The sequence below is a fragment of the Urtica dioica genome, chromosome 12 (assembly GCF_054948205.1).
Source record: "Urtica dioica subsp. dioica isolate 48M chromosome 12, U.dioica_male_clone48M_v1_H2, whole genome shotgun sequence".
In the NCBI taxonomy this organism is placed as follows: domain Eukaryota; kingdom Viridiplantae; phylum Streptophyta; class Magnoliopsida; order Rosales; family Urticaceae; genus Urtica; species Urtica dioica.
In genome coordinates, this window is record NC_142767.1 from 14694519 (window position 1) to 14700103 (window position 5585).

The window sequence follows — 5585 nt, forward strand, 5'->3', positions numbered from 1 at the left end:
AATATCGTTAGTTTCATTTTATTCTTTATGGAAAAGGAAAAAAAAAAAACCTAAATTTTATGTTTGCGAACGTTTTAGTAAAATAAATTTTCATTTTGTAGATTCATGTATATTGCAGTGTAGGTCTCTACATGAAAATTTTCTATGACTTATTGAACATTCAAATTGCTAATGCTGATAAGATACATTATTATTTTCAGGTACGTGTATCGCATCCTCGTTGATGGACAAACAAGGAAGAAAGAGTCTTCTTACGATAGTGCCACTTAGACGATCTTCTGTACGTTGACGACTTGACAAAGAATTCCGAGAAAATGTCGCCGGCTCCGAAAGGGAGTCCGATGATGACACACCATTCCTACACAGCAATGGAAACAATGCCAAGACGAGTCATCGCCGTGGGCTCGGAGTGAGAAGAGTGTTGACCAATTACCTCGGCAGCGTCGAAAACAAACCCGCTCCGACCAAGTCCGGGAAAGAGAAACCAACTTGAGTAAAAACAAGTCTTGAACAGTGGTATGAAATTTTTTTTTTTTTGGGTATTGTGTTGTATTTGTTTTAAGTTATTCGTGACATATTTGTGTACTGAGTGTGTGAATGTAGTAATTTATTATAAGGGGATAATATTATTATATTGCGGTGGTCGTGGAGATAGAGATTGATATTTTGAACATCTATTCAGAATTTCAGATACCATACTACCGTTGTGTTTGGCACTTATTTCAAGTTGTGTTGATAAACAAAAATAAATAAACAAGCTCTATGTGTGCTGTGGGGCATTCCGAGAATTGAACTCGGGACCTCTCGCACCCTAAGCGAGAATCATACCACTAGACCAAATGCCCATTTCGATTGCCAATTAATTCATAAATTATAATCTATTCAAACAATATCCATTACTATAGAGCCGAGCCGACCAAATCGAAGAACCCAATGAAGTCGCGCCGGCCCTTTCACTTTTCTTCATTTTTCAATATTTGTTTAATTCTCGTGAGATCGATATCCGTGCTTTAAACACATCTACTACTTGACGATACAGACGCTTGCATCGTGAAGATTTTCTTTAAAACAAAAAATTCGACATCAAGATGCACATCAAAAAAAAGTTTAAGTATACACCTCCACAAATGTATATTGATGTTTTATTAGATCAATTTAATGTTTTATAGGTGTATAATCGCTATTAAATGTATACTGATTATATGTATATGTATTGAAAATTGTCTAATGAAACTATATAATGTATACCGGTAACGGTATACTACCGGTATACTAAATGGTATTATTGTCTTAAAAATTTGAAAACTATCCGTTTTTATGTGTTTTTTAAAATTATTGTTATTCTGTAAAGGAAGCGCCAAAAAAAAAAAAAATTATATTGAATATCATTGCCGACAAAATATTTAGAGGCACATAAGCATCCAAATATATTGGCCCATATATGAAATCAAGTATAGCAGCTAATGTATGTAGTTGACAATTGGCTATTTACTTGACAACAGGCAAGGAAACAGATAAAATCGAGGGTTATAGACAATAAATTGAATTGTAGGCTGGCTGAAAATATATGTAGAAAAACAAATAAATAATCAATAAGTCCATAAAATATGTGGGTCAGTATTACTTCTAGAAAATAGGTACATTGCTTCGTGCCATTGAAAATCCTCTCCAATATTGACCTTAAAGAGGCGTGGGATACCACTCTCCAATACACCATATTCTCTTCAGATAGTTATAACTGTAATGGAATACACAGTAAGTTTTTTTTTACCACATTTAGTCCCTAAGTTTTATGTTGGGTTACGCTTTAGTGGCAGAGATTTTCGTTTTGTAGTTTCATCCGTATTGCAGTTTAAGTCACCACAAGCAAATTTTATAAAATACTCGTCACTTGTCCTGCTAAATTGGACAATTAAATTGCTAAGGCGGCTGATACATACAACATTGGAGGAATATTTTGGTAAGGATAATTGCAATTGGGAAAAATTTAGCTAAGAATAATTTGCATTTCGTGAAATTAATGAAAAGTTTTATCAATAAAATAATGAAAACTTTTTCAATCTTATTGAAATGGTAGTGAAATTTGATCCTATAAAGTAAGAACATGTTCGACGTATTCAAAGTGGTGATATTCATAATCATTATTTAGGACATAGGATTCAAAATGAGCTTATACAAATATTAGAACTTGAAGTTTAAAGCCAAAATTTGAAAACTAAATATTTATCCGTCATACTTGATTGTATTTCGGATTCAAATCAAGTAGAACAAATGTCTGTCGTATTAAGGTGCGTAGGTATGAATAAAAATCCAATAGTCATAGAGGAATATTTGTAGAGATTTTTACAAGTTGATGATACTTTCAGAGAAGGTCTTTTTGGTACACTTGTAAAAGAAATTGAAAATCTAGGACTTGACATACATGATATAAGAGGAAAATGATATGATAACGGATCTAATATGAAAGGAAAACATCAAGGTATTCAAAAAAAGATTATTAGATAGAAATCCTAGAGAATTTTATACATTTTGTGGTTATCGTAGTCTTAATTTAGTATTTTCTGATGTTGCGAACTCTTGTGCTAGGGCTATATAATTTTTTAGGGTTCTTCAACGCATATATTCATTGTTTTCTTCTTCCACCAAACGTTGGAAAGTATTAAAAGATAACATATCCGATTTGACTGTTAAATTATTGTCGCAAACTTGTTTGGAAAGTTGTGTCGATAGTGTTAAGGCAATTAGATATCAAGCTCCAAAAATTAGAGATGCATTGCTTGAGTTAAGAAAAACTTGTGTGATCCTAAAATAAAGAGTGAAACTAAATGTCTAGCGGAGTACGAATTAGAAAATTTTGAATTTTTGCTAGGCATGACTCCTTGGTATGATATATTGTTAGCTATCAGTGTTGCAAGTGAAAGCTTACAAAGTTAAAATGTGCATATTGAGATAGCTATAGATCAAACTGAGAGGTCTTATCACATATTCTCAAAATTATAGGGAAAATGGGTTTACAAATGCCATTATTTTGGCAAAAGAGATTGCAAATGAGATGGAAATCGTACACAAATTTTGAGAAAAATGCGTGATTCAGAGAAAAAATAATTTGGGGAAAGTGTTGGTTGTGGTGAAAAACTAACTCCCGAAGAATCATTTTGAATTGAGTATTTTCTCTTCATCGTTGATCAAGTTATATCTTCACTTATCAATAGATTTGAGCAATTTGAAACACATGAAAATATTTTGGATTTCTTTTCAGTTTCAAAAAGCTAAAATCATTGGATGAATGTACGTTGAAAAAGTTTTCATCGAATCTTGAAGATGTGTTAAAATGTAATGGAGTTTACGACATTGATGGGTTAGATTTGCTTTGTGAATTAAAAGTGATACGAGAAATTTTAGTGAATGAAAATAGCAGTCCGATTTAAACACTTGATTATATTAGAAATGTGAATTCTTTTCAAATGCGTGCATTGCTTATAGTATATTACTAACTATTCCAGTAAACGTGGGCTTCCGCCGAAATGAGTTTTTCATAGTTGAAATTAATAAAATCTTATTTGAGATCAACTATGTTGCAAGAGAGGTTGAACGTGTTAGCTATGTTGTCAACTGAAAAGAAATCTTTTATCCGAGTTTGAATTCATAGATCTAATTTATACGTTTGCGTTACAAAAGTTTAGAAATGTTCAATTTCTATAAGTATTTATTTGTTAAATATTGTGTTTGTATGTTTGTCTATTTTTTAGGTGTTTGGATCGAAAATGGACAAGTTGAAGTCGCGTGCTCACAAAGATCTTGATAAATCCTTTCTTATTTTTTTTTCAATTTAAGAAGACAATGTTAGAAATTTGGTTAAAAATTTATACTATTACTTTGAATTTTATATTTATTTATTTTTGTAAAGCCTCATTTTTATATTTCGTTTAAGGCATCGACAATGATTGAGCCGGCCCTGCATATACATAGCTTCATTAACTGTATATACTTGTCATAAGTTGAACTTAATTATATAAGTTACAAATACATCTCGGTTGTTGTTTTTTATAAACTTTGTGAATAGCACTTGAACAATTGCCGTATAACATGTATAAGCACTACAATGAGTGTCCTGAATCTTAAGGAAGATGGGATATTTAAAATTATTAATGAGAAAGTTAAGAATGAGGCAAAAAGAGGTGAATTGACTTGCATCCGTGGGAGGAGCATGTAGAGCACTGGAATTGATAGATTGCACATAAAATTAGTGAAAAAAACATGTAGTGATCTCATATATAACTTGAATGATATAATAGTAATATACACATTTTTCATCACAAGAAAGGAACCTTGAGAATCGATAGTCACGTACTAATTACATCAATGGATGATAATTCACCTCAAGTAAATCTAATTCTAATGATCTCTCAAGAGTGCAATCTCGAATTTTTAGTGGAATAACGATGCGATTTAATACAATTATTAGAAATGAAAATAAATTTTGTCTTTTATACATTTTTATATTTTCTTTAATTACTAGTTCTATTGTCTACTAGGGCGGCGCAAAAAAACCGTAAAAACCGTAAACCGGACCGGACCGGAGATTTTTAAACCGCCGGTCCGGTTTAAAACGGTTTTTTTTCCCCGGTCCGGTCCGGTCCGGTTTACTCAATGTAAACGGTCCGGTCCGGTTTTTTTTTTAAAAAAACCGTTAAACCGGACCGGACCGGTTTATTTATAAAAAAAAATTAAAAAAATTAAAAAAAAAATTAATTGATGTCCAATTAACCAAATTAGGCATTTGTGCATGTATTTAACTCCTAAATATGATTATATGTTTGTGTTTTGGTGGAAAATTAATGGTTTTTTTTATAAAAATTATGTTAAACGGTTCAAAACGGTCCAACGGTCCAAAACGGTCCGGTCCGGTCCGGTCTAAACGGTTCAAAACGGTCTAAACGGTTTAAAACGGTCCGGTCCGGTCTGGATGATTTAAAACGGTCCGGTCCGGTCCGGTTTTTACAGTTTTTTGGTCCGGTCCGGTTTGGGTTTTTTTGAACCGTTTTGAACGGTCCGGTCCGGTTTTTTGGCCGGTTTTGGACCGGACCGGACCGTGCACAGGCCTATTGTCTACAAACATACTCTAAATATATGTACTGAGATACTCTACAATACTACCATGTTGGTTACAAATTCACTTTTGCAACGAGACTACAACATATTTTAAATTCGTAATATGAGTTTTGACCAGTGGAATAAAGAGTCGCCCAAGATTTCATTATAATCAGTGACACATGTGGTAAGTAAATTTTCTCTTGCATGCATAAACATAGCTTCATAAAGTGGACGCACTTATTAAAAATTGAACACATCCAAGTCACAAATACAATTCAAATGTCGTTTTATTACAAACTTTGTGCACAACACTAGAATATGTACAAATTGGCGTATAACTATATATAAGCATTGTAATGAATGTCCAGAATCCTATTGAAGATGAGATATTTATAAGTATTGAGGAGGAAGTTCACATGAAGCAAAAAGAGGCGGCAAACTTGCTCATCCGTATGTTGGAGTAGCATGTACAACACTCGAATTAACAACAA

At 32.7% G+C, this 5585-nt stretch overlaps 1 non-coding gene across 1 annotated transcript; it reads right to left on the bottom strand.

Annotated features, from left to right (window-relative positions):
- Positions 1-773: 773 nt before the first annotated feature.
- Positions 774-845, bottom strand: TRNAP-AGG (transfer RNA proline (anticodon AGG)). The gene has a single exon. It is a non-coding gene; the product is annotated as a tRNA-Pro (tRNA).
- Positions 846-5585: the final 4740 nt, after the last annotated feature.